Source organism: Microtus ochrogaster, chromosome 6, assembly GCF_000317375.1.
Source record: "Microtus ochrogaster isolate Prairie Vole_2 chromosome 6, MicOch1.0, whole genome shotgun sequence".
NCBI classification, from domain to species: domain Eukaryota; kingdom Metazoa; phylum Chordata; class Mammalia; order Rodentia; family Cricetidae; genus Microtus; species Microtus ochrogaster.
This window is the reverse complement of record NC_022013.1, coordinates 47,219,915-47,246,329: the sequence shown is the minus strand read 5'-3', so window position 1 is coordinate 47,246,329 and position 26,415 is coordinate 47,219,915. Positions and strand designations below refer to the sequence as shown.

At 46.4% G+C, this 26,415-nt stretch overlaps 1 protein-coding gene across 5 annotated transcripts in view; it reads left to right on the top strand.

Annotated features, from left to right (window-relative positions):
* Window positions 1–4,314: 4,314 nt before the first annotated feature.
* The window catches only part of Lrrc3b (leucine rich repeat containing 3B), an 87,732-nt gene continuing 65,631 nt past the window's right edge, over window positions 4,315–26,415 (top strand). The window contains exon 1 of one of the 5 annotated variants that reach the window (XM_013346794.2): window positions 4,315–4,611. The gene's annotated coding sequence lies outside the window, so the exon portion shown is untranslated. Of the gene's footprint in view, window positions 4,612–5,668; window positions 5,732–5,771; window positions 5,957–6,058; window positions 6,126–6,686; window positions 6,866–26,415 lie in introns of those variants that run through there. The other 4 variants (XM_026779922.1, XM_026779923.1, XM_026779924.1 and 1 more) reach the window with 4 other exon arrangements.

Below are 26,415 nucleotides of genomic sequence, written 5' to 3'. Positions count from 1 at the left end.
TCGGCTGCTATGCAGTAACCCAATTCTCACAAGTAACTCTGAGGAAATTCCCGGAAAATTCAAGCAGACAAGGAACTCTATTAGACTGTGTGGGTTGGTAGCAAGATGACAGAATATGGCCAGAGAAGTCACCCATAGGTACCCATACTGTCTACTAAGACAGAACTGCAGAAGGCTGGAGTCTTGTCACCTTCCTGGTAACCAATGTTAAGTGTAAACAGAAGTTGTCAACACTAAAAAGTGAGCAAACAGTAGACCACACAAGGCGTCCCTAAGAGAAATGAGCCAACAATACATTACTTCCTCAAATGTCCTGAGTATATTCAAAACAAACACATTAAAAGGGAATTATTCACCATTTCTATGTCAGGAAAGTAATAATGGTTTTTATTGCCCATATTAGTGTTCTTGAGGGCTTTTAAAGTACTGTAGAACTTCAAAATATTTTCCAGTTTCAGACAATTAATTAGCTTCCCTGTGGAGTAGCTCAGAAGTGACATTGCTGTTTTGGAGATGGGAAAGGTAAGGGGTTCCACAGTTATTCATCTTCTCAATGGCTTTGCAGCAAGCGTGTGCTCTGCGCATGGATCTGGCCTGCAAGTCATGGGGACAGGAGCTGGCTGATGGAAGGCTAGAGGTATGTATGGGGCCACAGGGAGAGAGTTAAATTATAGAGACCCTAAAGACCAGGGTAAGAAATTTAGTCTTTACGATATGGAATCATTATTAAAATCAAAGAATACATAATATTGCTAACGCAATTAACTAGTTCTACTATTCTTTATAAAATTAGCCCCTATTCTTGGAAAAAGAGTTGATTCACTTGGAAAATTATTCAGATGATTGGGTGGTTCTTTAGTTCATGTGCTGATACTTTCTGGATTGAAATTTGTGCAATTGTCTCAAGACTGAATGAGCCTATATCTCTGCATTCATGAATCATTGGGTGTTCATTATTAAGGGAAGGTCTGATTATACTGGGGCCTCCCTCTCCATGTAAACCAAGCCACCAGCTATGAGAAAGACCTAGAGCTCCTGGAGAGCAGTGTGTATGGAGGTGAGGTCACCACCAGGCCCCCAGCTGCCATGGAGTGCAAGGCTAAACAGCACAGCCTTCCTTTGCTTCTTGAGGTTGAGCTCAGCAGCAAGCATGCTCTTGAGGGGCCTCCTTGCCCAAATTCCAGCATTAAGCTGCTTTGCAGTGGCTTCCTATCACTTGAAATACCTCTCAAAAATTTTGTGGGAGCATCATCTTCATGCCTTGATTTTTTTTCCATTTCATAAGCAACAGGGCTTCAGGCACCCCAACCGTTTGAATTTGAGAAACTCAGCAGCCCCCTCCCTTGAGAAGTAGGCCTTTGTACTTTTTTAGAAACGTTTCAGTTGGGAATGTGGTATAGAATTGGAGGGATTTCTTCTACATTCAAAGGTTCCTGGAACACACTGACCAAAACAAAACACTCCATTTCCAAAGGAAGTCAGACAGAAAGCAGCAGCACGTCCCATTTTCCCGGATATCTTTGGAACATTTCTGCTGTGTGCAGACAACTTTTACAAAAGGCCCAGCTCTGAAGCAGAAGGCCTTGAAGGTGAATTTGAAGGTCAGAGAGTCTCATGACCCTTTCATGCTAAGTTCCTTCTCTGGTGCACTAATTAAGTTATAGGTAGAGCTTCCAAGAAGCTTCCTTTCTTCTGTTTCGTTTTTAAATTGGATGTCAGCACAAGCAGAGGAAACAACCAATCAGAGTCTCATATTAAATCCCATATTTTGCTGAGCTAGACTTGATTCCTGGTTGCTACAAAACAAATCTAAGTTTATATCAGAGGTGACAAACTCCACGCCTTGTCATTTTTCCTTTTTATAGCATGGGTGACACCAACAGTCAACAAGTCATGTTGGCAACTTGGTGAGCCAACCAAACCAGAAAGCCACCTAAAGATTATCTGAGCCACAGTCAGGATTTTTTTCTTTTTAAGTTTACCTCAATGAATGTATTAGAGACATTAGTAAGTGATGAACACACACACACCATTTCACTTCAAACACAGCATCAAGATAACCACACAGCAGAGAAAATTAAGCTTCAGACATAATTGGTCAACAATACGGAAGGCCTGGCTCTAAGCCAGATCTGCGGGATCTAGGTTCTGAACCCCATTGTGTCCTGTGTCATCTTGGAACCCTTCAACTAAACCTACACCCGGCATCCACAACAATACTCATCTATAACGATTCAAAGTGTAGTATTTTATCACATATTCTTATGAAATATTTCACTATTTGTCTCTCATTCTCTCCCAGCCGTCCACGGCTTTGGACAGCAGTCTAGCAAGCATCACTACAGATGGGTTTAGTTATATGTTCTCAGTTAACTCCTGGGTTGAGAGGAGTAGAATCGTTGGCACAGTACCTCAAACAAATTGTATACGTTCAATAAGAATGCCATGTTTCCCTCTAAATAAATACACCAATTTACATGCCTACTGTCCATACATATTTATTTCTAGGTCCTTCAAGTCTTAGTTTAAAACTGTTAAAAATATGATCATTCAAATCCAGACTAATCAAATCACATTGCAAAATACTAGAAATGCGAGCCACTATATATACTATATAAGGGTATATAGTATATAGCATAAGGGCATGCCTGCTCTGGGGTGTCAATGGTTTACATTTTTGTAATGTGTCTAGATGTAGCATACCTCTTCACAGTACAGCAGTGAAACCCTGCTCAGAATCTTCTGAATGTATCTGCAATGAAGAAGCATCATTGCAAACATGGGGAATGTCAGCAGGCTTCCAACAAGCTTGATACAGGCTACCAAATATTAAAGATGTTTCTGGTGGATCCCCGTCAGGCATGGATTTGCTCTGGGTGCCAGCTGCAGTAAGCCTGACTCTTGCCCTGTGTGTGACCTCAACAGCATGGCTTTCCCGCCTGTGGGGATTCAGCAGAGAAGTGAGGTGGTCACTGGGGGCAGAGGAACCAGGAACAAAGACTGAGGAAATGGCTGTGTGCTGTTGGCAAAGGGGCCTGTGAAAATCGCTGTGCGTCTTGCTCCTCCAGAAACTCCTAGAGGTTGTATCTCAACAGTCCTTTATTCCAGGGACACTGGGGTTTACTGCTCTTGGAGGAAGTGATCTTTGACCAGATAAGCATCCCTTGTCTCCAGATGCCAGCAGTGTTGAATGTTGCACCTGGAAGGGGTCTCACAGGTGAGTGAAATGATAAAAAATCATCAACGTGTCAGCCCTACAGTTGATGGGAGATGAAAGCCTGTGACAGCATAGAGAAGAGAATTTAGATTGATTTGGCCAGGGGTGGAGGTTAGGAGGAAGGAGACTTAGAAAAACCCTGCTGTTTATTGAAGCTAGAAAAGCAAGTTGTTCGATCTAAAAATTGGTTTCTTGTGCTAATCATATGAAGTCATGAAATAAGAATATTACAGAAACTAGTAATTCTTTCTCTGTCTTGTCTCTTCTTCTGTCTCTGTCTTGGTCTCTGTCTCTCTTTAACACACAGACACACCACACAGTCTGTCTTAAGGGACTATTTCTGTTGCGCAATGTAAGCTGTTTCTGAGAGGGACGGGAAATCCTGGGGGAGCAGGAGAGACTGGCTACCAAGAATTAGGGACTACTATTGATTGCCTAAATGTTGGGCACCGGGAATTCAGGGTACACTCATCTGGAAATCAGAGAATGGAACAACCCTGGGTATGGAATACTGTCTCCTTTCTCACTCATCCTCCTGCACAATCGCCTAGCACAATATTTGGTACCCAATAAAAAGTCATTTGTAGAGTTAATTTTAAATTATTTCCTTTTTCCCTATTGACAACAATGAGCCTTGGCTAAACAGTTGTCCTGTTTAGTAATCAGAAACAGAAGGGGGAAAAAAAGAGCCCATAGCAACCTTTCCTGGAACTGTGCAAGGGGATGCAAGAGCAGAGGAGGAAGCTAAGGCTCCTACCTAAGCTCTGGCTTCTTCAGCCAAAACTGAAGCCCCTCCTCTCCCCATTCAGGACCCTCCAACTAGAAGGCAGAAAACTGTGTCAGTGAGGTGATAGCCAGCTCTGCTGTCACGTTCATTCCTTCTAGCTCTTCTAGTCCCCAGAAGCCTCGCCCCTCCTCCTCCATCCCCAGCCCAGGTTTGGAGGCGAGTCCCCTCTAGTGACTGAGCCGCCTGTATGTTGGCGAGTAGCTTTCTGCCTCCCTCATATCTTTGTCTCCTCCTCCAGCGAGTCTCCTGCTCCCCGCACAGGGTCTGCAGTGGCCGCCGCCGCAGCGAAAAGCCAAGTCGTGCCCCACAAGGCAGCCCGGGGCCGCACCCTCGCTCGCTCGGTGGCGGCGCGCAAAGACGCCAGCCGCGCCACGCACAGCCTGCGTCCTGCGCCCCGGCCACAGCGCATCCACGCCGCCGCGGCGGTCGCTCCGGAGCGGAGCCCGGCCGGCGGGCCGGGTCGGGGTGGGCAGCCCAGTTTGCAGCCTGCTGGAGGTGGCGGCCGCTGCAGCCCTGGCATCCCGCACACCCCTAGGCATACGCACCAAACGCCTCCTCCCTGCGCCACGAGGATGGAGCAGCCATCCCAACCCAGGACTGGCGCAAGGTAAGGTGCAGCCGCCTGTTGCTTTACGCAGAGCGCGGGATCAGCTCCCAGTCAGGTTGCCTAGGCCATCTCTCTGGGAAGCAGAGAACGGTGACCGCAGTTTTGAGTCCTGTCAGTCCAAATCCCGGGTCCCTATGATACAGATCTTTGGAGAGACTCTGCCTGGAATACGAGGAGTCGACCCTTTTCGTTCTTGTGCAACCAGGTGCCATGCAGTAGTCTGCAAACTTTTGTGACCCTCCCTGTATGATTCTCACCTGGTGCGGTGCTAGTTCATTTCTCTCGTGCGCCCTTCCCCCAGCTCCCCTTTCTTTAACGCATTTGCCCATTTCTCTCACTGTGTTCTTGCAGTTCGACTTTTCGCTCCCTGCAGCTCCGGTTCCAGAGGCGAGGGTTTGGGATCTAGTAGTGCTTCTCCTGCTTGTCGCAGCTGGGTAGGAGCAGAGAAGGAGAACCAGGAGAGGTGGGACTTTAAGGGAAGGTTTTTGCCACCCCTGGGGGTCTCCATCCAGAGCGGTGGGGGTCAGACAACTCAAGCATGCCACCCCCAACTCGATAATAAAATCCCCGGAGTGGCTTTCGGTTACGGTTTGGTGCCTTGGGGAATGCAAGTGAGGTTCTGGGTGGGTGAAGAAATTGGTGTCGGGAGGAAAGGGTCTCTTTTGAGGATGCAGGCGGCAGCCTGAGAGTAAGATCTGCCCAAGGGTGAGGGGACGGAAGGTTAGGTTACCGTGGGCGAAGGGGCAGCCCAGTGTGGACACCGAAGAGGATTTGGAAAAGAGACTCAAGTCTGGTGGGGGCGGGAGGGAGGCCGCCAGCCTGGATGTGTAAATACAGGGGGAGGGGCTAGGTACCTGGGAGGTCCCGAGGTGGGGAGCAGCTCCTGGAATTCCTGCCCCGGGTATTTAGGAAGGCTGGCTGCTTCTGCCTAGGGTAGAAAGAGCTCCCTCCCCAGGAACAAACAAACCTCTCGGCTACATTCTGAATGCGTTGGCATCTTGGGCGGTGACTGAATTTTCAGATCATGGACCGAGGACGCTGTTCCTGGCTCCAAGAGGACCACAGCCCCTTTCCTCTCTTGCACCCGCTCGCTTCTACACCCCTTCATCTTCGCAATCGGGTCGGTAGATCTACGCCCACTGTCTCTGACAGCACTAGGGTGTCAAGGATGTTTCCACACTTCCCAGAAGGGGAAGGGGACTCCTGGCCTGATCCCTAGGGGTATACGTGTGGAAAGCAAAGGGGAGTCCCCAACGCTCAGCGGATAGCCTGGGGTCCCAACCCTCCAGAGGATAGTGCCAGGCGAAGGCTGCACCCGCAGCCACCTTCTCCGAGCTGCTTCAAGGTTTGCACCTGGGCGGAGCAAAGAAGGGAGTGGGGGAGCCCAGAGCGGGTCTGGGAAAGATCCTTAGCTTAGCACTGGAGGGTGTGTGCAGAGTCTCGGCGGAAGGGGTGTGCTCAGCTTCTCCTGTGAAGGGAGACCCAGCTTCTCAACCTGGTGTCGGGGATCAGAGGTGGGTCTACCCACTTTGCAACCCCCAGATAAATCGCCCCGGTTTTTTCTGGTGGCATGGTGGATGCAGGAATACTTCCCACGCCAGCCTTCTGGCCTTCAAGACCACTTGTAGGAAGGGGCCTAGTGTGCCCCCTGCAAAGAAAGGAAGTCCCCTCTCTGTCCCCAAACTCCTCTTTTTGTGGGTGGGGAACATATCACCAGGTCTGGTAGAGGAGGTGCATAGCCCTCCTCACACCATCTCCTGGGACACTTTTGGTTGAGAGTCCTGCCTCTCTCTTCAGATCCTTCTGAGCCTGGTGGGGAAGCATTTGGAGGTTGTGCTGGTGTGGGCCTGTGGACAGCTTCCAGGTATTCCCTGCCTGAACTTCTCATATTCTGGCTTCTAGGAGAACAACCTTCCCTAGGTTGCCCTGCGACTGCTTCTCTTATCCTGCACTAGCTGGGAGAAAGCAGGATTGGAGTCACTGTTGTTACCTTTTTGGTGAGAGCTTTCCAGAAGAGAGGTGGACTATCAGTCAGGGCTCTAGTCGGAATTTTATGGTAGACACTCTTGTCCCGAGGCCTACCTGGAGCTGCTCATTCCTACTTCCAAACAGACAGCTCTAGAGCCAGAGAAGGGAGAATGGGGGTTCCCTCCACACAAGCTTCTGGTGCATTTCTGGGGCACAAAAGCCACACCCTCACCAGCCCTGACTGGTGACAGCAAGCAGCCTCTTCTGAATTACCTGGATATCTGAGGTAGGACCCTAGACCTCAATCACTCTGACAGATTTCTAGATGTTTCTCAGCTATGTCAGTGCCCCCCCCCCTTTTCACAGAAATAGGGAGGGTGTCTTATGTCTTGGGAACTTGGGAGACGACTTCAAAACCTCACTGCGGTGGATTGGGCCAGTGTTTGAACTGTGTAGGGGAGAATAGCGTGATAATGGTGCCTCTTAGTATCCAGCATGCTAGCCTCTCCTCTGAAATCTAGCATAGACTACTGACACTCTGTGTCTAGGGTCTCCTGGGGTGCACCGGGAGCTAGTCTGAGGAGCCCCTTCTTGTTGTTGAGCTTCTCTTTTCAACCTGTTAGCAGATAGCAGATGTTTCTCTTTTAAATTCAGAACTGGATACCTATGTGTGGTCTGCTTTGTGCTACAAAGTCGGGGTAGCAAGGGTATTCCACGGGAGAATGTCTGTCTGGGAATTGGATGTGAACACAAACACTGACTGGGAGCTCAGAGGCCATGGTTCCTCCTGCCTTGCAGGAGGCCAGCTGGTGTTGGGTACCACCCCTCAGTGAGCCTGCAGCATAAGTAGTGTGAGTGAGAGCCATTACCTTTCCACCCCTGGGTCCAGTGAACTTTGCTTATGCACAGATAGATGTTTATTTCTGATTTTTTTTCTCAGCATCTTTAAGATACTTGGGGGAAAAGACTTCCTTCTTTTAAACAAAAAAGCTGCAGGAACCCAGCTCTTTGGGGAGGGGGAGGGCCTGCAGTAGACTCTTTATAATCCTTCCAATTAACAAAAATTAACTAACCATGTGCAACTTTAATGGTTCTAAATAAGATTAAAGGACTTCCCAGCCATTTTTGAAAGGTCTTATCAAGTTTAGGTGGGTTTTGTTCTACCCTCCCCACAGTCGTTTGCATGAGGTGAGGAACTGTTAAGACTCGAAGGGAAGTCTCTTTTTGAAGCAACCAGATGCATTGGTGAATTTCTCCCCTGTAGCTTCCCACTGCATTCGGCTTCCTGACTGACATAATTCTAAGTGTCGCCTTGTACTTTAAACTCCCATACTCCTCACCGACTGGGACACTCCACAGCAGCACCTCCCAGCCACTCAGGCTTTCTGTCCACCTCTAGAAGTCTTGTGGAGTAGGATTCTGGCTACTGGGGAGAGGTCATGTATTTTCTCCAGGTCATAGTTGCAGGATGACCTCCCCTTGAAGACAAACTAAGCAAACTCCAGCTAGAGAGTAAGAAGAACTCAGTTCTCAGCTCCACGAGGATGGCAGGAGTTAAAAGTGAACATGGACACCTGGTGGCTCTTATGTCACTCCCAATTTGGTGACATGCTGGCACAGAGAATCTGGGTAGTGGCTGGTGGAGGAGGAGAAGCTGAGGCCTGCTGGAGAAACTGGATGACAGGAACTGCCGAAGCAAGGGATATGTCACAGAGACCATTCACGGTCATCTTTTCCATCCACCTGCCTACCTACTGTCTATGTCTATCTGGCAAATCCCAGGGTCCCAGCGTCTTCGGTGGCTGCATTCCATTTCTGAAGAGTTCATTAAAAAATAAATCATGACTTAATGTGAGTAGGAAATTTCATCCACCTGCCACACTCTTCCAGGAGGACTGTGAGCGATCAGTTTGTCCCCAAAATGTAAGTGTCTCAAGGTTAGGACTCTAGTTGGGTTAAGGCAGTTAAAGATTAAGTTGTATCCTTGAAATCCATAATGACAACATGCCAAGAAATGGTCTCTGTTCTCCGCCACCGAGAGGAGACTCTGGAGAAGCTGGGTGGATTCCCTGGTCGGCCATTTCAGGCTTCTCAGAGGAGGTGGGTGTTAGCTGCTGTCTCGGACTCCTGTGACCCATGTCCTCTCTTCTTACTCTATGGGCGCCTTTGTGGTATCCCATCAAGTGGCTCCCAGGATGTCATTGAAATTCTCCAAGTCTATACTCATTCTGAATCCTATACATGTGATTTTGTGGTCAAGAGAAAACTACACAGCCATGAGAGTAATCACAGGAAAAATGAAGTCTTCTTTTAGAAAACATTGGCGGTATAGGCTCATGTTCTAAATGGTGCGAAAACTTTCATTTTCTGTTGATTTTTTTAAAATAAATAATCAAGACCCAGTGTACCCAACTTGGATTTTTAATAGCAAGAGAAGCCAAAGTAGATTCTAATAAAAGGGTTTGAAGACAATTCCATAAATAAAACAAACAAAATAAAATGAGAAGAACAAAATAGAACCAGAGAGATTTTACCCTCATGCACTCTGTCTAAGCCATTGTATAGATCTTAAACGATGGCCACTTCTGAGTTCTCTTTGTGACTCATTGTGCTCATTGTCTCTATAGATTGTGACTCTGAACAGTTTTTTTTTAAGAATGCAGGGCAGACCAGGCTTTCAGATCGACTTCTGTGTGTTGTGTACAAAATGTTAGAAGATTGATGCGTCTCAGCTCAGCATGTGACATGGTCATTTCCAGTGACAGTGAAGTCTGGAGTCTTCTCTAGAGCTAGTGGTCTTTCCCAGAAGGAATAAATTAATATAATGCCCATACAATTCTTCATAAATGAATGATTGAGTCTTGGAGTGAGAACTAGTCCCATTAAGAATGGGTTTTTGTCTTCGAGGGATAAATTGAACAGATTAGGGAAGGTTACGATGTTTATTGTTTCATTCTGTGCTAAGCTCCTAAGTACATTTTATGTTAATACTTGCCTAGTGAAATATCACTACACTCTTAGGCAGTGTTTTAAAAGAGTTCTAGCACCTTTTATTAGGGAAAAATATATCTCAAACTATTTTCAATATCATGGAACAAACTTAAGAGTGTACTGTGTTTTCAAGTGTAGGTTAGCTTCCTGGTTTCTTTCCTTCGCCCTTCCTCCCATCTTCCCTCCCTCATTCCTGCTCTACCTTTCTTCCTGGGTTATTGATAAGATAGCCATTCTCTCCGTTACCGTTTCTGGCAGAAACTTTCACAGGCCATATCTCTAGATGAGGGCAGGGCTGCAGAAACTGCATGGTGTGTTTATCTAAAAGTGCAAATTGTGAGGCTTCTTTTTAGTTCTCCCCTGTCTTCTAGCTTCACCTCAGGTTTAGGGAAACAGGCTTGCCCTAAGGGCTCTCTGCTTGCAGTGACTAAGCAATGTGCTTGGCTGGAAACTTGGGCAGGAGAAAAGTCTTGGTCTGACCTCTGGGGTTCCCAACAGCGGGGCTATTGGAGTTCCCCGGCAGGATGCTTTCCACCTACCTCACAAGTTACGCTTTCATCTTCTCCTTAGGAGTAGTGTACAGGCACTTATTGGGATGCACAGTCTCTTCTTCCAACTGTGTCTCAGAAATACCTCCCGCCAGTAAAATGTAGCTTATCCCTGGATGCTATGATGGAGTCTATCTGTGACCAACACTTCTGCTGCAGAGCCTAAGGAGGTAGCGAGTGGCCAGCAGGTGCAGGCGGGCCAGGTGACAGGCAAGAGCAGCAGAGAAGAAGGCAAGTCCAAGAGAAGTCGAGAGAGAGAGACCCCAGGGAACTGAAACAGGCCAAGCAAGGGGGTCTTAGCACAGGAGAGTGGCACCTCTGTCACCTCCCAACCGAAGGACACAGAAAAAAACAAAACAAGAGGAGACAAAGACAGTGTGAGGTGTGTCACCTGGTGTGGTGATGGATGTGAGAGAAAAGTGAGCTAAGAAGTTTCTAATTGTCTGAATCTGCTCGGAGGGTCACATTTCCTTTTCACATGCCATAACAACGCATTGTTGTGCCTCCCCATCCCCAGCCCTGGCCGCTTATAGCCACTTGTACCACAGTGCACTTGTCAGACCTGATGAGGCCATGGGGCCCCGGGATAGAATGTTTAAATGTACTGCATATATGTAAGATCCCACGTAAGATTCACTTTCAGCCCTTGTTGCTGCCGTCTATGATTCCTATGGAATGCATGCGTTAATATAACCTCTGCGGTTGGAATAGGTGCTGCCGCTTCAAAGTCGCAGTGAGTACATGTGTCGCGCTGAGATTGCTGCCCTATGGCTGGTCGTGCCTCCCCTGCTTCAGCGACAGAACCCTAGCTCTGCTAGTTCCCATGGGGCCTGCGTTGGCATTCTAATGCAGCCCTATGTCGTGATGGAAGGTCAATGAACAAAAGCTGTGAAGTCTGTTCATTCAAGTTCATGGTCACTTGGGTTCTGTTGGTGGATGTCTTGCAAGTCTATGACCCCATAAGAACACTGGGCCAGGGTGCCACTGAGTTTGCCCAGCGTCTTTGGAAAATGTGAAGGTCTGTGGCTGTTTCTCCAAGCTGCTGGCTGTAAGTTGAGGTGGATTTTGATGGGCTGTAATACAGAGGTCTTTGTGGCTGCTTTAACTTTCTTCTTAGAGCAATTTGCACTTCTCTGCACCATGGAATATCTTTTTCTTCCTTATTTGTGGGCATCAAAGATGTTGGAAAATGGAGACAGCTGTAGGCCGAAAGAATATTCCATATCAGGTCCCCTGCCGGGCTATGGGAGGCTGCATGGAGGGCAGGGGAAAGAGTGTCTGGGGTAGTCGCCCCAGGAGCACTGTGGTCCTGGGGAGATGAGCAGTGGCTGTGTTTTGCTTCCAGAAATATCCCCTTTGGGCTAGGCTCCCCATGGCCTTGGCCAGCATGACCTGAAGCGAGGCTACGCTGCATCTCCACAGTGTAGTCTTCCCCTCTGTCAGCTTTCCCTTTCAGCAGACCGTCAGTGGTTTCGAAAAGCTTACTTCCTTTTCTTGGATGCTTTCTAGCTATCAGGAAGCTTCCAGAAAGCAGGCAAGAGGTTAGAGAACCACGGAAAAAGTTCAGGATCTTACGTTCTCTTAAGCTGAGGGATGGACTGTGGGCTGTAGTTAGAGTGTTTTTTAAACAGGTGGCAGTCGTCACCCCGTGCTGGAGACGATGACTAAATGTCCAGCTCCTGAGATGGACAGTACTGTTTGTTCTTACTGGTGAAAGAGAACCTGCTTAGTAGAAAAACAAGTTCTTCAAGAAAACCTAGGCAGTTAAGAAAACAAAAGGGTTTTCATGGGTATGTAGGTTCAGCTTTCTGATCACGTGCCAGCATCGGGCTTGCTGCGTGAATGCTCAATGAGAGGACTTAATTGGGACTCAGATCCCTCTAAGGCCTCCAACAGCATAAACTGTAATGGTTAAGGGTGTGCCTTTGTGTTTCCAGTCCATGCGATAGCTTCCCCACGTGAGATGCTTCACACTCGCAGATTTGAGTGGGTAGGCATCCTATAATCTCGAGGGTCAATGATACCTGGAGTGTCTTTTTGACACCCTTGAATGAGCAGATGGGAGCTGCAGAAGTTCAAGAGCTGGGTGGCAAAGGGCAGGATGAGGAAGGGTATGATGTTGGGGAAGGGTGTAAGTCTGCTTGTACGGAGGAGCATTGCGTCTCTAGGATGACCCTACAGTCCTTCACTGGCTGTTGGTGGTTTATTATTTCTGGCATCCTATAAGCAATCTGGGCTGGGGCTTATTGGTATTGACATGTCCCCATTCCTCTCTCCGGCTCTAGGTCGGTATTTGGAAATCGGTGAGGCTAGTGTTTAGACTACAAAGGAAATCTTGCCCAGAAATCTAGCTGTGAGATTTCCCTGTGCATGCCACAACCCTGCTCCACTTTTATCATCTTATTCTCAAAGGTTTGCTGCTCTCTCCACCTCTCCCTCTTGCCTCCTTGTCTCAGTGTGGTGCTTTTATCCTACCCACATGTCCACTCATCTAGAGGTAACTGGACCAAATACCAACACCTCTTTCGCCGTTTGACAGCCAACTCAGAGACTGGGACATCCTCCGTCTTTAGTGTGCCTCAGTTTTCTCTATGTGAAATGGGTATAAAAATAGACGGTTGAAAGACATGAGAGGATTGAGTGTATAACACGCTTTTTACAGCGTCTGGCACCTGAAAACACTAGAGGCATTGTCCTTGACACCAAGTAAAGCTCTATCGCTAGCTGACTGTATGCTCAGCATGGCATATGTCCCTGTGGAAAGAGATCGAGGGTGCTGGGAAGGTGGTTGCATGGCTCAGAGCACTTGTTGCTCTTGCAGAGGACCTGGGTTCAGTTCCTAGCACTCGTGCGGCAACTCAGAACCATCCATAACTCCAGTTCGAGGGGATCCAATACTCTCTCAGGCTCCGTGGGCACTGTATTCATATAATACAGAGACTTACATGCAGACAAAACATAGAAGATTAAAAATTTAAATAAAGAAAGAAAGCAAACAAGCATAAGCAAATGTTCCAGAGACCAGGACAAAGCTTGTTGTCTATTCCAGGATTATCAAAATTGATTTCCTAGAGCCTAAGGCAGCAGATTGACTCCAAAAGATGATCATATGTACCCTTGCAGTAGCAAAGAGAGACGAGGCCACACATCAGCAGGGCACAAGGCGGGATGAGATGAAAAGACTATCAGGATTTGGTCTTAGAGCCTGTGGTTCTGAGAAGGAGGCTTTAATCTGCTTGGAACTTCAGCAAAGGGTCCAGGGAGTGAGCTGTTGTCTCCTCTTGTCTGTTGACTGCCCTGGGCCAGGGCAGAGCTTCAGCTTTTCCAAGGATAAGTCAGGAGCCCAGGCTGCTTCTGAGAGCTCCTTGGCTCAATGGTTGGACTCTGTCAGCTAAAGAGAACACAAGATCCAGTAAGGCACTGTGTGTCTGTAATCTCAACCTTCAGACGCTGAGACAGGAGGATCTGATCTTGAGCTTGAGAATAGCTTGAGTTACGTAGTGAAGCCTTTTCTTGATGCAAACAGTAAGAAAGCAAGAGAGGAGACACATGCAGGCCGTGTTCAGGCTCCCACTGAAAATAAAGGAGCCTATGTTCCCAAGCCGGCTGAAAGTTGCTAAGACGTGCATCTGAAATTCCTCATTTTCAATGTGATTCTGCCTGCCAGTCTGCATGAACACAAGCGAGCCCCATAAGCTCTCGCCATCACTCTTCTGCCAAATGCTTACTGCATTTCTTGTCCTCTGTACCTTACTGTGGGAAGTCTCTGGATGATGGAAACTGAGCCTGTGCCAATCAGACAAGTGTCGGCGTGATCCACAGGTCCTTGTGTGCTGCGACAGCCGCACACCCCGAGCAGACCCAAAATAGCACAGTCATTCCAGGTTTCCCAGATGCCCACACATGCCTCCTAAGTTCCAGCAGCAGATGGGGGAGAGATCCTTAGGTGTGTTTCCTGCTTCCTTCTGGGCACGGCACTCTGCAGAGTCTGACTTCACATGTTGAAAGACCTTGTGTCCGAGATCCAGCCAGGAGTCACTGTGCAGCCGGATGCAAGGCTGTGGGCGGCACTAAGCTCTTCTGTGTGTAAGCAACTACTCCTTTCCAGGAGACAAGGGGGCCTTCTGTTCGGGACTCACCTATAGCCAAGTGTCAGTCAGGGAGATCTCATCCGGAACTTGGCTTTGCCGTGCCTCCCTCTTGATCCTTTCCCATGCATGATTTGAAGGAGATGATCAAACCCTGCCAGAATCTATTTCTGGTTGAGGGACTGAGCTTAGTGGATACTGGCTTTGATATGGTCAGGAGACAGGTACACAAACCACACATGTCATTTGACCCACGTCTCATCACGGGATTAAGCTTGTGGCATTGAGAAAAATTATTGTTTGCTATGTCATCCAACCCTGCTATTATCTCATCTGCATTTTCCTTATTTGGTTCTGTGTTGCCCAGCTCAACTTGGTCATAGGCAAACCTTGAGAGGGGGAGCTACCTGACTCACAGAAGCTCCGTTGTTGAACTTTGACTCCATTGCTTCAGAAGCTCCCCTGAACTCTGGAGTTCTACTCACCCCTAGGCACTCAAAGCCTAAGCCATCTTGGTCCCAAGGACTGAAGTATCTTTTGTCCTTGCCGTCCTTTCTCGCCACTGTGCTTGTCCCCAAGCATCCCTCTTCTGGGTAGATACATGTCACATGTAACACATAACCTGCTAGATACTGCAATATTGAAGGTGTTGGGCATAGAGATGAGGATAGCAAATTTTTTTTAATAAGTATGCATCATAATTTAAGCTGCTGGTGTGATATGTTGAATTGGAGCCTTTGAAACATGGTTAGGCCCAGAGGAGGTCAAGAAGGAAATGCTATTGCGTCCCCATAAGAAGACACGCCACACCTTTCTTCCTCTTTCACACGCAAGGACAGCCATGCAGAGTACAGTGAGAAGACCTTCGCTGCCAGCCAAGCAAAGCCCATGCCAGCCTCGGCTCTGCTGCACCTGATCCAGGAAGGCAAGAGAAAAATGCCTATTGCTGAAACCGCCCTACCTAATATCGCCCTGAAAGGAAACGACTGTAGGCTAATTTGGGTACTCATCTGCCTCTTGATACGTAAGAAGGTACCTGTTTCCTAATCTGGGGTAAGCTCTAGTCTGATCTACACAGACTCTCAATCACCATGGACTGATTAAAAGTGTGAACTCTAGTCAAGAGAATAATATATATCCCACCTGGAGAGTTTGGCAACTGTTCACTCAAAGTTAAAGAATTCCTGCAATGGTAACTTGAAATAAAGATAAATTAGGTTATCTTAGTGATGTACACATACACACAGACACACTCACATACCACACCCCAATGTTAATGAGCTCTGCTTTTCTTATTGGCTCACCCCACGGAGACATAATGATAGCAAAATAAATGCAGTCAGCATGCTTTCCTATTTACCCAGCATGCAGCGAGTAACTGTGTCTAAGCATTAGCGATTTCATCAAGGTCTCCTAGAACTAACTCTTCTCAAGAGAGAGCTTTCAACTTTGGATGCTGACGTGCCAAATCCTGGTCTCCTGGAGCTTAAAGGAAGACAACCTTCCTTTCCCAAAGTCTTAGAACCCTGGTACTGACGGGGCCTGTCTAGATGCAGTGGGCTGGCCACCACAGCAAGTGGCTGTAAAATTCTCTCTTGCGAGAAGAAGTGAGTCAGACACTGGATGGAATTCACTCCATGGGACTCGCTTCTTGTCGGCAGAGACCTGGTTTCCTCAAGGCACTCTCCCTCATTACCACATCAGGTGCAGCTGAGTTCAGAACGTGTGGGTGTGGGGTTTGAAGAGTCTGACGTGCTTAGGTAACAGCATTCTGGTTGTGTAATGGAGAAAACATATTGACATTATTAAGTAGTGCCTGACTCTCTCAGTCCTAAGACAGAAAAAAATAATTCTACAATCAACAGAGCTGGTTTCTGGCCAGGGCTCTTTCTATCTATTGGGCAATAGTCATGCTGTGCAGGCCTCCAACGTGAGCTTCTTTCTCTTGAAGCTGTGTCTTGTGCAAGCCTGGCACTGCAGTCCATCTGGAGGGCACGGCCATGCTATGTGGAGTAGCTGAGGGAAGTTATGTTTACTCATAACACAGAAGATGAATCCACTTTTTTTACTGAAGGTGGAAGAGTCACCTGCTTGCTGGGAAAACTGCTGATTTATTGCGCGACTAGGAGACCACCGATAGCTCCCCACACTCTGAACCACTCAGTCCACCTCAGACTTCCTCCTGTGAGCCTTTCTTTCACAAGTCCCGTTCCTCCCTTCTCTTTCCTCTGAGCAGATAGTAATGATGAACTTCTCATCCGTTTGAGCAGTGTTGAAAGCAAAAGCATGGCTATGACCGGGGCCTGGTGGAGGAGTGGAGGGTACAGATATCAGGTGCTTCCGGTCACGGGTTGTCTAGAGCAAGGATCGAAGCCATTGTTCTTCCTGGAGACCCCTTTGGCAGACTGTGTATAACTTCTTCACATGTATATGAAGAGACAGACAGACAGAGAGCCCATGTAACCCAGACTGGCCTCTAACTCTTAATTCTCTCACCTCAGGCTCCCAAGTGCCAAGACGACCAACACAAAGCACCTGGAGCTTTATACGAGACCATGTTATTGCCTATTGTGTTATCAATAATGAAAAAAATTCTTTAGTTAAATATCCCAGTATGTTCTCTTAGGCAGTGGATAGATGTGCTTGACTTGTCTGGGCTTGACCAATTGCCCACATGATATCATATTTCAAAAGACATTAATTGAGAATTAAAAATTCTGATTTGAACTTTCTAATTTTGTTTGAATGACCCCATCTCTCTGGTCTACGAATAAAGATCAAGTGTGCACAGGAAAGAGTCTCAGCATCACAGAGCACCCCTATGTCTAGATGGCTTCCCTTTAACCCCTCTAGGTAGTGTGAGTTTTGAGATCAGGAGGAATCAACCACATGCTTTTAAATTCCTACTGTGTTACGATTCCAGGAGCTATATTGCCCTATGTCTGAGGAAACTATGACTTTTACTGATGACTTCAAGGGACCCATTAGTGGTGATAGTGATGTCATCTGTGGCATGCCTCTAGCATGGAAGAGAACATCCAATTCTAGTCAATGAAAAAAAATTCAGAAAACATTTCAGACAATTGTGAACTGGCATTGTCTCTTTATAGGTGAAACCTGCACACAGATCCTAAAGTAGTGTCTTTGCTTGTTAAGTTTTAGAAATATACATACCACAGTTCAACCTAAAAATGTGGTAAGTTCATAGTTGGTTCTGTAGGGGAAAAATACTTTTTCATTTATTCAGAACAATGTTGGGTTATCTTTAATGTCAATGGGGAAATGTTTTAAGTAACCTCATCACTGTTTTCTGCTCCTTCTTATCTGGTATTGGAGACTGGAGTTTATGGCTTTGTTCATGCCAGGACATTACTGCACTCAAAAGCACCCAGCCACCAATGTTTACTCTTTAGCTTCTTAGGAGTGAGCATACTGTTTGCAATACACAACATTATCTAGAATAAGGATATTGACTATGGGAGGGAACAGGGTACGTACTCTGTTCCAGCTTCTCTGGCATAGGCAGGACCAACTGGATAAGGCTCAGCTAGGATTTCATTTCCAGAAGATGGTATCCTTGGAGTCCGCTGATAGATGATATCCTTGGAATGGCTACTTTCGATACAAATGCTCATTGCCCTCCAGCATGATGTTCTACTAGGTTTTTGAAATGCTTGGTAACAACATTCAATAATCATAAGGTTATATATTTTTATTTTATTTTTTTTGTATTTTAGTACATTTTTATTTTTTAGCTGAACAAGCAGGTGGAATAGAGAAAATGTGAGGCCGTTCACAACAAAAGAAAGTCAGACATAGGTCCCTGAGTGCGTGAGGTCTTTACAGTCAATGATTTCTTTTTTTTTTTTAATTTTATTTATTTATTAAGGATTTCTGCCTCCTCCCCGCCACCGCCTCCCATTGTGCATCCCAAGCTGGCCTTGAACTCATGGCCATGTGATTTCAGTCCCCTACGTGTAGGTTTACAAATATGCAGTCATGCCCAGCCTCCGGTCTTTGCATTTCATTTGATCTTGGATAGTGTTGTATTGTTCAACAGAAATTCATTGTCACTAGCCATTTAGATAATTAAATTTTCTCTTAGTTAGGGTTTCTATTGCTCTGATAAATACTAGAATCAAAAGCCACTTAGAGAAGGAAGGATTTATTTTACTTCCATAACCTAGACACACAGGAGGAGCTCAAAGGCAAAAGCCTGGATGCAGAACTTGAAGCAAGGGTCATGGAGGAGTGCTATGACTACTAGCTTGCTCCAACTGCTCTTATATAACTCGGAACAACCTGCCCAGAGTTGGCATGACCCACAATGTGCTGGACCTTCCTACACCAATCATTTGTCAAGAAAAATGCTCAAGAAACTCACCTAGGGGGCCTTTCCTCATGAATATCACTATTCATATCCTGGGTATCCAGTAGTCTCTGCTGCATGAGCAGTAAGTTCAGGGTTGGGTGGAGAAATTATGAACAGGAATGGATGCTTCCGCTCCTGTTATAAAGAAAGGAATAGTGTCCCTTCTGTGGCTCAGAAGGTTCATACTATAGATGTCTTTGACTCTGAAGATGCTAGCTAGAAACCCAAGTTTTTATGACCTCCATCCATCCCCCAAACTCTCCATTAAGTTATCTAAAGGATCCTCATTTTAGATCTCTGCCGTTAAGCAGCCCTCCTTGCAGATCTTTTGGCAGTGGCTCTCAAGATGTGTTCCGAAGACCTTGTTCATGAGGACAGCCTGTTTGTCCTGTTTGTCCAACAGGAGTTCTCTGTCCTGCCCCAAACCAACTAGGTTAGAATATTAAAGTGCCTTTTCTCTCGGGAGGCAGAGGCAGGCAGATCTCTGTGAGTTCGAGACCAGCCTGGTCTACAGAGCTAGTTCCAGGACAGGCTCCAAAGCCACAGAGAAACCCTGTCTCAAAAAAACCAAAAAAAAAAAAAGTGCCTTTTCTGAGCAAACTCCCTTTGTAATTCTTATACCTAACAACCTCAAAATCAATAGATACTCAACTTAGCAATCTGGGTTTTGCTGGGTTGACGTTGTTGTGCTGAGGAAGGATCCATCATTTCTCAGTCTAGACTCCAGTCAAAAATCCTCCTGCCTCAGCTTCCAGAGAGCTGAAAGATCTGAGATTACATGTGAGTACCACCATATCTGGCCTGGATTCATCAGCCCTGATTTCTTTTTCACCTTCTTTCTCCATTGCTGGAATGTAAGTCCTCCTGAAGGGTCCATAGCATGGTGTTTGCTGTAATGTTTGGGTCATCTAAGATGATGGCACTGGGGTACCAGCTTATGGCTTGTGAGATGTTTTCAGGCTCAGAAGGCATAGAAGCCCATGGAAAACTAAATCTATAAAATCATCATAACTGGAGGGCATGTTGTGTGCCATGGAGGTATGAAGATGAGATATATGCACTTAGGTTGGAAATTGGGGGGGGGAAGGTACAAATGGCTGGAAGAGTTCTGTGTTGGTTCAGAAAAGATGCATTTGGTTTTCTGCCAAACATGGATCCCAGAAAGAACACTGGAGACTGAAGATAAATTAAGGTCTGAGCAGGGAGCACAGCTTGTGAATGATACAGATAATGTATTAATTGCTGAGTCAGGTGCTTCCCAACTGTGGGAGAGATAAAGAGTACAAAGGCTTGCTTCGGGGACCCAGGGCAAGTCACTGATTAGGGACCATGGCAGAACAGCAAGAGGCCCGTGGAGAACAAACCTTATGATAGGTGATGGGTCTAAGGTTATTCTGGACCAGTTGGGCTCAGAGAGCAATAGTGAGCAATACAGAGCATAAGTGAGCAGAGAGGACACAGCAGGACAAGCCATGGCTCCCTGGAACCTGAGAATGAGAACTAGGTCCTGTGTTTTAGAGGCCCAGGTGGCAAGAAGAAACCAGAGATCTTGGCCTTGGAGCTTGCACATCCTGACGCAGACCCTAAACCGCACACCCAGGAGGAGCCAAGTGAGCTGGAGGACCACCTCTGTGCTCTCTGGACAGATGAGCTATGTATGAAGCAGTTTCAATGTGTGCCCCGTAGAGAGCGCATTCCTAGTGCGACACTTTCAAGTCTCAGGCAGACTCATCTTACCTGGAACCCCATTCAAAAGAATGTCGGCAGCAGTTGCGTGTCTAAAACGTTGTGGTCTTGCTTGTTGAGAGGCAGTCCCTTTGGGCCTCAAACCTGGCACCTTCTTTTGTGCGCACTTCCTATTTTAGTGTTTTAAACTTATTTTAGAAGCGGGGTGAGGGGGCATATGGGGCAGGGCAGCATGTGGGGACAAAGGGAAACCCGTGAGAATCAGGTCTCTCTTTCCACCACGTGGGGTTTGGGGATGAACTCGAATCGTTGGACCTGATAGTAGGAGCCTTTCACTCACTGAGTCAGCTCACTGGCTCCAGCATCCATACTTCATGAACAACATTTTGGCCAGCTAAGAATGCACAGATGCAGCTTCACATCTGTTCACACCCAATGCCTGAGACGGTTGTCATCTGCTCAGTGTCCCCTCGCGTGGCACCATGCCGTTTGAAGGGATTTCAGATGGGTATGCTTTCTGTGCATTTTTATAAGTACTTCTGTAGTCACTAGAAAAATATAGCAAGCCTTGCAAAATCGTTTATATCAATCTTATTGTTTGTGAGTCTTTTAAGAAGATGGAGCTTGAGAAAGAGAGTTCGTTGGCAGTAGGAGAAGTGAAATGTCATGCCATAAAGACCCTGTGCTTGTCTTGAGTAGCTGACATGTGGGAAGCGCTAACTTAATCATGTGGATGAGGCTTTTGTTCTCAGGCATTCAAAAGAGACCACTTTAGCAGGTGACCAGGTGACACTCGACACCTGTCAGGAGTGCACACGATCTTCATCGGTTTGATAACTTCTTTCTAAAATGTCCTATGGAGAACCCGAGCTATTTCACGTTTACTTCCGATTGATTGCTTCGGGTACTTAAAAATATTACACTTTAACCTGGATATAATTAGCAGAAACAAACAGGCAATTTAAAAGGAAAATAAACTACGTAAAACAACTGGCCCTAGTTTCTACACAAATGTCAGTGTCCTGAAACACACAGAAATACTGGGCAGGCTGGAAGCATTCAAATTAAAGAGACTGAAGGGGCATGGCCACTGAGTCAGCGTGCGATGCTTCATGGGACGCAGACTAAAACAAAGTGCTATGTGCCCATTGTGGAACTCTCAAGGTGGTTTAGGAGACGAATGGCTTCCTAGAGAACTGGATAGTTATAAATGTTCGTCTTTCTTAATGTGATAATATAACTATAAATCATATTCTCAGCCTAGAACTTCATCCTGAAGTACTGACTATGAAGTTAATCCATGTCCACAAACGATAGCCCAATGGCTCAGTCAAAGCATATATACCCATACTAATTCTCACACAGATTGCTCATGTGTAGGTATTTGTGTGTAGGTACAGGTGTAAATAATACACACATCTGCATATGAATGCACATATACAAATGTAGATCCATAGGCACATGTGTATGTAAGCATAGATATAGTCATAGACATATATGCATACACATGATAACATGTGCACATATAGACCCATGCAAAAACGTATACACAAACATGCATATTTTAAGTGCGTATCCATCCAGGCAATACATCCATAATTATACACTTAAAAGACAGAGCAAATATGATAGAATATGAATAGTTCATCCTGAATGTTATTTTTCCATTATTGCAATCTTTCTGCAGACTTAGACTTAAGGCATTTCAAAAGGAAGTAAAAACTATTAGACCATTTTGAGTTTGTACTGTTGTAGATGTAGATCCAAAAATCTAAAAACGCTATTATGTTGAAGAATTGCATAAAATCTTCCTTGAGCCATGAGGAACATTCCTCTCCCCTTGAGAGACTAGCTACGACTTTTGAGCTAATCCCCCCACAGACCAGATCTCACTACAACGGAGAGATCAGGCCCCAAAATAAGCTCTGGTCCCTGCGGCTGAGGACAGTTTTGATTGCCTGTGTTCCAATGGTTCAGGCAGTTCTTATTATCATGAATCGAAGGATGCCAACAGCCACAGCTCAGACTCTGCTGCCATCTGAAGGGTTTTGTGAAGTTACTGTTCCTTTAGTGAGTATTTGGCATGGCCACTGTGTACAGGTCTTGTTCTGAAGCTGGGGATAAGGCAGCTCATATTCCACTTGCATTTTGGAGTTTGAGAAAGAGAAAGTAAGTAGTTGAGAGACCTCAAACACTGCTGCCGAAGCACTGACGAGTAAGGATTAGGGTAAGCTGTCCTCTGCGAAGACCACCAGCCACCATGGTCAAGGGAAGAACTCCTGGCTCTGGTTTCCACACCTTTTTCATGACTGAGTTCCCCCTAACATCAAAAGTCAAGAGTCCTCTGTAGTTCCTTGTTCTTCCGGATCAACATCTGTCCGTGTTTGAGACCTTGTCACGTGGCCGTAGATTGAGACCAGCTGAAGATGGCATGCTTGTTCTCGTCTCCCTCTGATAGATGCACATGTGGTCCTCGCTCCTTCGCACCACAGCCTAGGCCTGCTGATCCTCAATCCACCGGAAGTCCCATCCCTGCTCATACTGAAAGGGAGAAGAAAGAGAGCCCCTGGGAGATGCTCCAGGAATCCTCCCCACAGCATCCTCAGCACTGTCACCCTGGCAGGCCTCTGAATTACTGTCTGCTTTTGCTAATTCGATGTGACAGGTTTCCAAAGCAATTTCAGCTTGTGTCCAAGCAGGGTGGGGGAGAACAGACACTCCATTCGCCGTGTGATGCTCATCAAATCCATTTGGACTCATTTCCTGGAGGCATTAAATATGTTTTATCTTTTCTTCAGTCACCTTTCCTGTTTGCACCGGTAATTATATTCTCTTTGCCGTGCTCGAGTTTCCCCCAGAGTGTGGAGCCTGTGATCGGACTTCAGCCAGGAGGCCACCAAGGACAAAGAACAAAAGCGCTGGCTCTCTGTATTGAGGGGAATTCCAGATTTGAAACCCAGGCAAAGAAAAGCTTGCCTCTTGTGTGGAATTTGAGGAGACAGGATTTGCAGAGTAGACCATGCTGAGTCCAGATGGCAAGGCTTGGGAGAAGCAGCATGAGGTACCATAACATGAGTAGGACTTCATCATGAGGTCATGAACCCCGCTCTAGGCCCTTGTCTACACATGAGTTGACACCCCTCCTGCTTCATCATGCTTCCTTGTCCTTAATGGTGGTACCTTCCAACTTCAGCAGGCTGGGTGCAGGGAACCCCACTACCTTTCTGCTATAGAGCCCCTACATTCCTGCTTACTACTGCTTGGCTTGCCCCTGTCTCTGAAGAATCACCCAACCCTTGCTGTTCCATTTTCTGGAGTTTTGGCTCAAAAGTCACTACAAGAACAGTGCCACCCCACAGTTCTTTATTCTTTAGCACTTTACCTTGACGGATTTTTCTTCTTAGCTCCTCTTGCCACCTCCATGATTTGTGTTTATTGTCCATTTCTCCTCAGCCCCAAGTTTGATTAGAGCAAAGGCCCTGTGTCATCCACAACCCCAGTATATCAGTACCTGCATGCACCAAACACTCCTTAAATATTTGTTAGAGAGAATTTACTAGGACTCTGTAAGAAATAGAACATCCCCACACGCACATCCTTGGGATTAAGTAGCACAGGGTCGCTGGGACAACTTTGTAAATTATAAACACCATGCAAGCTGGGCTTTATTATAACCTCTGCCACATTGCTGGTGAAGAACCTCCTTCCTCCACTCAAGTCTCCCGTATATATTCTTATAGTGTGCATCCCTGCAGAGAGGGGATATTCCTGACAGTCCCGATGCAGTTCGTCAGTAGAAATTTGGGAGGGAACTTTGAAGCAGGAGAATCTTAAAACTTGCTACGCAGCCAATAGCTCACAGACAATGGCTCTCTCTGGTCGGTCCCACAGAGTACATGACATTTAAACAGTGTCCATTGCCATGTAGTGACTTGGTTCAATTTCAGCCATGTTACGACTGGATTTAGAAAATGACATCATGTCCCAGAATTGAGGAGCAGAGGGTGGAGCCCAGAGACCAGCACAGTGGCATCTTGGTGGCTTTGGCTTATTGTACCCACTGCAAGACAATAGTGCCTTAATGAACGCACTTGACGGTGAACACACCCTGCCTGTGGACGGCACTGTGATTTTCTTCATCTGCTTACCTTTGTGGAAAGATTTCAACCTTTGCTATCTCTAACCTTTTCCGACTTCAATCAGCACGTGGAGTGTGTTGGCTCTGAAAGAGGCTTGATTTAAATTGTGGAGGAAGAGGAAGGGGGTTTCAGAAATCTCAATCCATTATTCATGATGTTTAGAAAGATGTGGGATTTTTAGACGCCTGATGGGAACTGAATTAGACGAGAGCGCTGGTGTCTAATGGTAGGACACCCTCCTTCCTTCGCTCCCTGGCACTCTGTAGATAAGGGGCTGGTGTCGCTACCCCACCCCACCCCCTCTGCCCTCATTTTTATAAGAACTGAAAATGGTTCTTTCATTTCAGAGGAAATGAACATGCCCAGTGTAAGAAAATGAAACCAAGTCTTGAATCTGGGGAAATTACTTTACCTTGAGCTCTGAACCTGTTTTCTCTCCATTTCCTGAAGCTTAAAGACCACGTCTATCTTGCTTAGGAGAGAATCAGCGTCTTGTCCACATGGCCTAGGATGAAGGGTCTCTTTGTTATTCTCCCTAGAGGAGCACTCCCGGAGTGCGCTCATCCTCTGTAAACATGTGCATAACACAGACACTCTTCATCATAAAGTTCTCACTGGCACATGGCTCACCTTTAATTTGCCTGTCTTCAATAAACAGCCATTGCAAGCACCAAATAAGCCCTGGGAATTATGCTTTTGGATAGAGAAACCTCCTCAGGACTGAGATAGTCAACAACCTGGCTGTCTCGGATTCCAAGAGCACACATGGCTCCCTTAGAGCATCTTATGAATAATAACGGGTATGCTTTGTGGGGGGCGCAACAGGTTTCTTGGGAGGAGCAATATTGGAGTCACAGATAGAATACAGCTAGAAAATGGCCTTCTCCCAGAGGCAAGGCTCACACAGAGTTTTGAGAAGTATTTACAATGGAGAGCACTTATATAACCAAGAAAACCAATTAGAAGCGGAGGCTGGGGTTCCAGTTGTCATAGGCTGCTCTTTTTACTCTGAATTACCCAACTCAAAGCTGGGCTATCTGAGAAGACTCCTGTCACCGAATCTGCTAATAACCGGGCGAGCCATCCGTTCTTTCCCTTGTGTGTGCCTTTGGGAAGCTGTTGCTCTCACGGAGAAACAGACACTTGTGTTCTGATGCGTACCGGAGTGCCTTGCCCCTTCTCAGTTCTTCTCTGTTTCCTGGAGAGGTTTTTTTACTCAGAATCTTTAACGAGCAAAGCTACAGGAGTGAACTGAAGAGCACATTCCTAGATGCCAACTGCGTGTCTATTTTTACCAGACCCTTTTTGTCATATTCCTCAAAATAAAAATAGACACATGCTCCGGGTTTCAGTTTCATGACAGCGCGCACCTCCTGGTAGACACTTCTCCATCACGTGGGGGAACGAGGCTCCTCAGTTAGGTTTCATCGTTCATAGCGGGGTTCAAAATTGCTCCTTCTTCACCCTTCCTCTTGCCTCACCCTACCCATTACCACCAGATCCATTTTCTAAAGATGCCTCTTTAATCGATTACCTTCTGGCTGAAATCGTCTGGTAACTCAGCCATCTCTGATGTCACAAGCCTGAACCTTTGCACAAGGCCACCGTGTACTTCTGTGTTCGTGATGAACATCAACGAGATTGTTGCTTTACCTCTCGAAACATTCCTCCTGCTTGCCACTGCCTCCGGTGTGGCCTCCACTTGGAACATCCTCTTCCTTGTCCTTGGGTATCCAATACCATTCTATCCTTGAGACCCAGGACAGAAACTAGAACAGAAGTTGGGGATAGTAACCCGTGTTTAATAAGCTAAACCTTTTACATTTACTTCATCTATATTTTCTGCCTCGTTAAGTAGGCCATATATTTGTGTTTTACATTTCAACCTTGATTTAAAAATAACCACTGATCTAAGATGATGCCCCATGCTCCATTTATCTCCCTCGTCATCAGGATGATCACTGAACTCCAAGCTTTGTGGGGTCATGTGATGTGTTATGTCCGTATTCCTC